Raw genomic sequence first — 9,961 nt, 5'->3', positions numbered from 1 at the left:
TCGGTTCCAAAACCTAATTTAACCCATGACGAATTTTTGAAATATTTTGGGTTGATTGATTAAAGATATTTATACCTTAAGAATAAACGTTAAATTTCGCAGTGATGTAATAAATTTTTGAATGATATCAATAATTTCGGTCGCCAAACCTAATTTTATTCAATACCAATTTAATACTTTTTAGCGAACAAATTAGCGTTTATTATCAAAAGGTTAAAAATAAAATAAAATAAAAACTGTACAGACTTACCTGTGAAATAGATTTCTTAGTTATATGATCTATCCCATTCATAAGATAGTCGGTTTAATTGGTTTTCCATGGCTACATAGGCGTAACCTCGAGCATTCAGTGTCTTTTCTTCTAAACATATGAACGGTCCGTCTCTGCATAAAGTAACAAATTCGGTATTTGAATAGGTTTGATTATTTGAACATTTACCTCCATGTGACCATTTTCCGCATTTGTGACATCGTTCTAGGTGTCGTGCTCTTCTTTTTGCTGCGGATTTTGATTTTCCTTTACCAAATTGTAACTTATTATCTTCGCATCTGGATTCTTTTCTAACTCCGTCCATTCTTTCTCTGATTACTGATACTAATTCACTCGGGAGTATGTCATTATTACGTTTAGTGATCAAAGCGTGTAGCATTAGACCATGGTTTAGTTCACAGGCAGTCTTCATTTTGTAAAAACCTAAAAAAAATAAAAATTCAGAATGGGGGGAGAAGTCTAGTTCTTTAGGGTCTGCTAGGGAAAGACCATTCGGGTTCCATTTTCGAGAACTACACGAAAACAGACAATCTAACTCTAACATAAATACATATTATCCTTTAAAGACTTGATTCTCCCCACACTTAGTTAGCTGTGGTGTCGAAATTGTGATTAACTTCGTTGTCGACTTCCATCGGACCATGTATGTAATGTTTAACTCTGTGACCATTAACTTTAAATTCAATCCCATTTGAATTTATTAATTCTATCGTTCCGTATGGGAAAACTCTTTTGACTATGAATGGTCCAGACCATCTTGATTTCAATTTTCCAGGAAATAGCTTGAATCGTGAATTGAAAAGAAGAACTCTGTCTCCTTCTTTAAATTCTTTTGAACTTCTGATTCTTTTATCATGCCATTTCTTCGTTCTTTCTTTATAGATTAACGAATTTTCGTATGCTTCATGTCTTAATTCTTCTAATTCGTTTAGTTGACTTAATCGTAGACGTCCAGCTTCATGTAAATCAAGATTACATGTTTTCAAAGCCCAAAATGCTTTGTGTTCAATTTCTACTGGAAGATGACATGCTTTTCCATAAACAAGTCTAAAAGGTGTGGTTCCAATTGGAGTTTTGTAGGCTGTTCTAAAAGCCCAGAGTGCATCCTCCAATTTAATGGACCATTCCTTCGGATTTGATCCTACGGTTTTCTCTAGAATACGTTTTAAAGCTCGGTTGGTATTTTCAACTTGTCCACTTGTTTGTGGATGATATGCGGTGGAGATTTTATGAGTTACTCCATATCTTTTAAGAACTTTCTCAAGTTGATTATTACAGAAATGAGTACCCCGATCACTTATTAAAGCTTTCGGTGTTCCAAACCTTGCAAAAAGACGTTTTAAAAAGTTGACTACAACTCGTGCATCGTTAGTTGGGAGAGCTTGTGCTTCCGCCCATTTAGATACATAATCAATGGCTACGAGTATATATAGATTATTATGAGATTTTGAAAATGGACCCATAAAGTCAATACCCCAATTGTCAAATACTTCACATACTTGGATGACATTTTGTGGCATTTCATCACTTTGACTTATTTTTCCGGCCCTTTGACAAGCATCACAGGATTTGCAAAGAAGGTGTGAGTCTTTGTAAATTGTAGGCCAATAGAATCCAGCATCATAAACTTTTCTTGCTGTTAGTTGAGGCCCATAATGCCCTCCTGTTGGTCCTGTGTGACAATGGTTTAAAATTTTACTAGCTTCATCTCCAAATACACATCGGCGTATTATTCCATCGGGACAACTTTTAAACAGATGTGGATCTTCCCAAAAATAGTGTTTTATATCACTGAAGAATTTCTTTCGTCTTTGGTACGATAATCCTTTTTCAAGGAATCCACATACTAAATAGTTTGCATAGTCTGCAAACCATGGTATTTCTTTATAATCTATCTTCAATAGATATTCATCAGGAAAGTTGTCTTGTATGGCCGATTCCCTAGAAAACTCCTAACTCCTCTAACATTGGTGGGATGTGGAAGTTTAGCAATTACATCTACTTTAGCTCTATCCACTTCAATTCCTTCTTTTGAAATTTTATGACCAAGAACGATGCCTTCTTTAACCATGAAATGGCATTTCTCCCAATTAAGAACTAGATTTGATTGTTCGCATCTAATTAGCATTCGTTCCAGATTAACTAGACATGATTTAAATGTATCACCGAAGACTGAAAAGTCATCCATGAATACTTCCATGCATTCTTCTATCATGTCGTGAAAAATCGCCATCATACACCTTTGAAAGGTTGCAGGGGCGTTGCAAAGTCCAAATGGCATGCGTTTGTAAGCAAAAGTACCATAAGGGCACGTGAATGTGGTTTTATCTTGATCTTCGGGTGCTATTGGAATTTGAAAATATTCAGAAAATCCATCTAGAAAACAATAGTAACTATTTCCGGCTAATCTTTCCAACATTTGATCTATGAAAGGTAAAGGAAAGTGATATTTTCTGGTGGCGTCATTTAATTTTCTATAATCAATACATACACGCCATCCTGTTACAGTCCTAGTAGGAATAAGCTCATTTTTCTCATTTGTAATGACAGTCATGCCACCCTTCTTAGGTACGCATTAAACTGGGCTTACCCATGGACTATCAGAGATTGGATAAATTAGACCTGCATCTAGTAGTTTAATAATCTCTTTCTTAACTACATCTTGCATATTAGGATTTAGTCTTCGTTGGCGTTGCACATACGTTTTATGACCTTCTTCCATAAGGATTTTATGTGTGTAATACGAAGGACTTATTCCTTTAATATCATGAATCTTCCATGCAATGGCAGGTTTATGGGCTTTCAACACATAAATGAGTTGTGATTTCTCATTTTTAGTAAGAGAAGACGATATTATTACAGGTAATTCAGATTCACCATGTAAATAAGCGTATTCCAAATGGTTTGGAAGTGGCTTTAACTCTAATTTCGGAGGTTCTTCTATCGATGATTTGTATCGATATCTGTCTTCTTGTTTTAGCATTTGAATTTCTTCTGTTGTTGGTTCATATCCATTAGCTATTAGTGTAGCTAACATTTCAGCTTCATCAATTGGTTCATTACCTTCTCCTAAAGAACATTCTCCTGTTCCTTGTAATTCTGGAAATTCTTCTAATAATTCTGCATGTGCATCTATAGTTTGAATATAATAACATGTATCATCTGCAGATTGCGGTTGTTGCATTGCTCTATCAACTGAAAAGGTAACACTCTCATCCTCTATACTTAGGGTCAATTTTTTACCGAACACGTCTATCATTGCTTTAGCCGTGTTTAAGAATGGTCTTCCTAATATGAGAGGAACTTGAGAATCTTCTTCCATGTCCAGAACAACAAAATCTACTGGAAATACTAAAGTACCAACTTTAACTAGCATGTTCTCCATTATCCCTCTAGGATATTTTATTGATCTATCGGCTAGTTGTATGCTTATTCTGGTTGGTTTCAATTCTCCAAGGTCTAGTTTAGCGTATAGTGAATACGGCATTAGATTTATACTAGCACATAAGTCTGCCAATGCTTCTATTGAACTAAGACTACCCAGAAAACATGGAATTGTGAAACTTCCTGGATCAGATAGTTTTTCTGGTATCTTATTCAACAGCACTGCTGAACAATTAGCATTCATAGTAACAGCCGAGAGTTCTTCCATTTTCTTTCTATTTGAGATTAGATCTTTCAAGAATTTAGCATATCTAGGCATTCCTGAAATCACATCAATGAAAGGAAGATTTACATTTATCTGTTTAAACATATCCAAGAATTTGGATTGCTCGGCTTCAAGTTTCTCTTTTTTCATTTTACTCGGGTAAGGAAGTGGTGGTTGGTATGGTTTAACATAAGGTTTATCCTTAACTGTGTTATCTTCATTAACCTTTTCAACTACCGGTTCTTTTTCCTTATCTTGATCAGGTTGTGGTTCTTGTGGAGTAGGAATAGCTTCATCAGAAGTTACGGGTATTTCAGGTGGTTTAAGTGTTGTACCACTTCTTGTGGTAATGGCTTTAGCTGTTTCATTCTGGGGGTTAGCATTTGTATCACTAGGTAGACTTTCCGGTTTTCTTTCACCTATTAACCTTGCTAGGTTACTTACTTCTTGTTCCAGATTTTGAATAGAAGCTTGTTGATTTCTAAATGCTTGAGCATTTTGTTCATTAGTTTGTTTCTGAGATGTGAAAAACTGCGTTTGAGTTTCAACTAGCTTCGTCATCATATCTTCTAAATTCGGCTTTTTATCATCGGTTTGTTGTGGTGGTTTGTTTTGAAAATTAGGTCTTTGCTGATTGTAATTATTATTGGATACTTGTTGATTGCTAGGACCTTGTTGGTTGTTGTATGTAATATTTCGGTTATAATTCTGGTTTTGATTGTAAATTGGTCTTGGCGGTTGATAATTTTTCTGATAATTATTTCCAGGCCTTTGGTTTATGTATGAAATATTCTCTCTTTGTTCCATTGTTAATTCAATACTGAGACAATCTTTTGTCAAATGTGGTCCTCCACACTGCTCACAACTAATTCGTATTGAGTCAATATCTTTAGTCATCTTTTCCATTCGTCTCTCCACAGCATCTATCTTTACGGAAATGGAATCTAAGTCATGGCTAGAATCGGCTCTAGCTGCTTTAGATGATCTAACGATATCTTTTTCTTGGTGCCACTCATGTGAGTGGGAAGCAGTGTTATCAATAATTTTGTAAGCATCAGTTTCGGTTTTCTTCATAATAGAACCACCAGCTGCTATATCTATGTCTTTCTTTGTAGTGATGTCGCATCCTTGGTAGAATATTTGTACTATTTGACAGGTGTCTAAACCATGTTGCGGACATCCTCTTAATAACTTTCCATATCTAGTCCATGCCTCATATAGAGTTTCATTCGGTTTCTGTGTAAACGTAACAATTTCTGCTTGAAGTCTTACGGCTTTAGATGCCGGAAAGAATTGTTTAAGAAATTTTTCAACTAAAACGTCCCATGTATCGATCGCCCCTTCAGGTAACGATTCCAACCAATCTTTGGCTTCTCCCTTTAAAGTCCAGGGAAATAACATGAGATATATCTATTCATCCTCCACTTCTCGGATTTTAAATAGTGTGCAGATCCTATTAAAGGTACGTAGATGTTTATTTGGATCTTCCTTCGGCGCACCACTAAATTGGTATTGATTAGTCACCATGTGTAGAATTTGTCCTTTGATTTTATAATCTGGCGTATTAATGTCTGGATGAGTAATTGCGTGACCTTGGCAAGTGCGTTTAGCTCTCATTCGGTCTTCCATACTTAAAGGTTCCAGATTCTCCATAATTGAATTTGTTGAATCGGAATCACTAGAGGATTCTGATTTAATGGTTCGTTCCTCAACAATCTCTGTTTGAATGATTGGTGGTTCCGGAGGAAAGTTTAATGGTTCAGGATCTACGAACCGTTCCTGAATATTCTCCGGATTCTCAATTGTGAGGTCGGGTTCAAAAATGGATTATCGGAAATTTGAACTGAAGTACTTGGTCGACTGGATGACGATTCTAAAGAAAAATCAACGGCGGTTATATTTGCTAAATGTCTTGATCTAGTTACAGGTGGTGAACGTACAAAAGGTGGTGATCGTCTTGCTCGGTGCATTCACTGAATATCCTATTAGTTTTTAAAAGGAAAGAAAAATTATAATAAGTTATCCAATTAATAGACTTTTCTGATTTTGCCCACGTTTTGAATAGCCAAAAGATGCAGCAGAGGGGCAGGATTCGTTTGGTCTCAATATAATTGAGGACTGTTTGGCTCCAATAACCCGGTCCACGTACAAATCCAACTATTACTACGAACCAGAAAATTTTGATGTCTATCAATTTAACCACTTAAAATAAATTTTCGTAATTTTAAGAAATTTAGATAAGAAGTAGAATAAAAATCTATGTCCTAAAAACTAGAATAGCGAGAAATAAGAAAGAAAAAGAGTTCGTCGAAAAAGATCGAAAAAGAAAAATGGTTGAAAAATAAAAGGTGACGGAAAAATTAAAGAAACTTATAAAACTTAAAAGTACTTGACTAACCTAACCTTATTACTACAACTAACTTAAAATTATAATCGCAAATTGAGATTACTAACTGGAATGATAATTGATACATAGGTAAAAGGTGTCTAAAAATATTAAAGCTTACAGGAAAAAATAAATCCCAAATGGAAATAACTTAAAAAGAAACTAAAACTTAAAAAGGCGTCGCAAAATTCTAAAGTACCTAAATCTTAGTCTAAGAAAAAGTACTTAAGAAATTCTACGGCAAAGCCTAAAAATGTAGAAGTAAAAATAACTATGGCAAAATCTAAGTTTAAAACTAAATATGAGCTAAAAATACAAATATTACGCTAAAACGATTAAAAAGTGACAAAATATAAAAATATACAAAAAGTTGTAAAAAGTACAATTTTTATAAAAATATTATTTTTATATTATTTATGTAATAAAACTACTAATTTTATAATTTAATAAAACTAATTTAACAAATAAAACAAATTAAATTAATAAACTAAACTAATTAATAAATAAATAAAACCTATTTAGGGTTTTTAATTAAATAATAATAATAATAATAATTACACCGTGATTAATGCCTGATTAGGGCTTCTGTCGCATGTCAGGTTTTCTCCGCGAGTTGCGGTATTTAATGCATCAAACCCCGCGAGTCGCGGGGTTCAAAAATTCAACTCTGGTACAGTTTGAATTTGACGCGGTTTTTTTCTTTTTTAATTTTTTTTTTCTGTTTTTAATTTTTCTGTTTATATATTTTAAAAAAAAATATGTGTATAATAAAAACTTATATTTTAAAAACTTAAATAAAATAGAACTACTTTATAATTTTAATAAATAAAATGCTTAAAACTAGATTTATAAATGTTAAAAAAAAAATTTTCTTCGGTTTTATATTTATTTCTGTTTTTATATAAATAAAAGATATTTAAATAAAACTTATTATCTTTATAAACTAAAATAAAAATAAAGAAACTTATAAAACTTAAATATTTAACAAAATCTTAAAAATACATAAATTTTTTTTTGTTTTTCTTTTTATATTTTCGAATATTTAAAACGTACTTTTATAAAAACGAAGTTTAATAAAAGTAAAATAAAAATCTTTTTTTTTATGTAGCATTGCGCTTCCGGCTTTTAAGAGATTCCCCGGCAGCGGAGCCAAAAGTACTTGATGTTTTAGCAGAGTAGTATATAAAATAGCTTATATTTTTACAGAAAATACTATTAAATACGATACAATTTTACACAAGTTATTTATTTATTTATAGAATGGATATACTTAAACCTTGCTACAACACTTATAGGAAGTGTACCTAATCGTACAGTAGTGTAGTTTTTAATAAGTCCGGTTCGTTCCACAGGGAATCTTTTTAAACAAAGCTTAACGCTATATTAGTTTACTTTTATAAAAATACAAATATATATATATAAGTAATATTATTATTATAAAGGGGGGTTTTTACCATTTAATGACCGGTTTGTCAATTTTAAAACTTTAGTCGCAGTTAAAACCAAATGTAAAATATTAAAAATAAATACAAGACTTAAATTAAAGCATAAAGTAAATAACGATAATGAAATTGCGAATAATAAAAGTGCGATAAAATAAACTTGCGATAATTAAAAAGTACGATAATTAAAAGTGCAATTAAATACAATAACAATAAAAATGCGATAATTAGAAGTGCAATTAAATATAAAATAAAGGAAATTAAATATGAAATAAAAGAATTATGCTTATTTAAACTTCCGTAATCATGATGTTTGACGTGTTGATTTTAGTTTTATGCCCATGGGTTAATTGTCCTTTGTCCTGGATTATTTAATATGTCCGTCTGGTTTTTGTCCATAACAGTCCATCAGTCATAAATATAAAGTGCGAGTGTCCTCGTCAAATTATCCTTATACCCGAAGTTAAATATTCCAACTAATTGGGGACTTAAACTGTAACAAGATTTTAATACTTTGTTTAATAATTACACCAGGATATCGACTGAGTGTAACCCAAGGTTTTAATATTTTGTTATCAATTATACCAAGTGTCCTTGTACATAATTTCACCCCTGTTTTAATTATTCTAGTGGCTATTAATCCATTCCTGTGTCCGGTTAAATGAACGATTATTCGTACATATAAATACCCCGCCCATCGTGTCCGATTGAGTGTATATGGTAATTTTTAGGGACGTCCAATTGTAAATCTTTATATTAACATTAACAAACTATCATTTAGTTAAACAAATATAAAGCCCATTAATAGCCCATAGTCTAATTTCCACAAGTGTCGTTCTTTTGTCCAAACCCCAATTATGGTACAAAGCCCAATTACCCAATTTTAGTAATTAGCCCAACATCATGATTACTTCGGATTAAATAAGCATAATAATAATTTAGCTACGAGACATTAATGTAAAAAGGTTGAACATAACTTAAAATGATTAAAAATAGCGTAGCGTTACACGGACAGAATTTCGACTTACACCCTTACAACATTCGCTAACATACCCTTATTATTAGAATTATAATTAAAATTAAAATATAAATTATATATATATATATATATATATATATATATATATATATATATATATATATTTTACGTATGAATGAGGAGAAGAAAAAGATGATGAAAAAATGCTCAGAATTCGGTTGGCTTTATAGGGAGTTTCAAAACTTGGGGCTCCGCGACTCGCGGCATTTTTGGCCTTCAAACTCCGCGAGTCGCGGAGATTGAAATTACATTTCAGACCAGTTTGGAGTCTTTCTTGCCGACGGTTTTTATTATTTATTATAATATATAAATAATTATAAGAATTATTTAAATATTATATTATATTTATGTGCATAGTTGACTTGTAATTTTTAGTCCGTTACGTCGAGCGTTGAGAGTTGACTCTGGTCCCGGTTCCGGATTTTCGAACGTCCTTGCGTACAATTTAATATCTTGTACTTTGCGTTTTGAATCTTGTACTCTTGTAATTTCGAGACGTTTCTTATCAATAATTGGAACCTCTTTGATTGTATTTTGTACTTTTGAGCTTTTTGGTCGTTTGCGTCTTCAATTCGTCGAATCTGTCTTTTGTCTTCACCTTTTATTATTTAAACGAATATCACTTGTAAATAGAACAATTGCAACTAAAAGCTTGTCTTTCTTGAGGAATAATGCTATGAAATATATGTTCGTTTTTAGGAAATTAAGTATGAAATAAAAGAATTATGCTTATTTAAACTTCCGTAATCATGATGTTTGGCGTGTTGATTTTAGTTTTATGCCCATGGGTTAATTGTCCTTTGTCCTGGATTATTTAATATGTCCGTCTGGTTTTTGTCCATAACAGTCCATCAGTCATAAATATAAAGTGCGAGTGTCCTCGTCAAATTATCCTTATACCCGAAGTTAAATATTCCAACTAATTGGGGACTTAAACTGTAATAAGATTTTGATACTTTATTTAATAATTACACCGTGATTAATGCCTGATTAGGGCTTCTGTCGCGTGTCAGGTTTTCTCCGCGAGTTGCGGTATTTAATGCATCAAACCCCGCGAGTCGCGGGGTTCAAAAATTCAACTCTGGTACAGTTTGAATTTGACGCGTTTTTTTTCTTTTTTAATTTTTTTTTTCTGTTTTTAATTTTTCTGTTTATATATTTAAAAAAAATATGT

The sequence above is a fragment of the Rutidosis leptorrhynchoides genome, chromosome 10, assembly GCF_046630445.1.
Source record: "Rutidosis leptorrhynchoides isolate AG116_Rl617_1_P2 chromosome 10, CSIRO_AGI_Rlap_v1, whole genome shotgun sequence".
NCBI classification, from domain to species: Eukaryota; Viridiplantae; Streptophyta; class Magnoliopsida; order Asterales; family Asteraceae; genus Rutidosis; species Rutidosis leptorrhynchoides.
Note: the sequence above shows the minus strand (reverse complement) of the source record.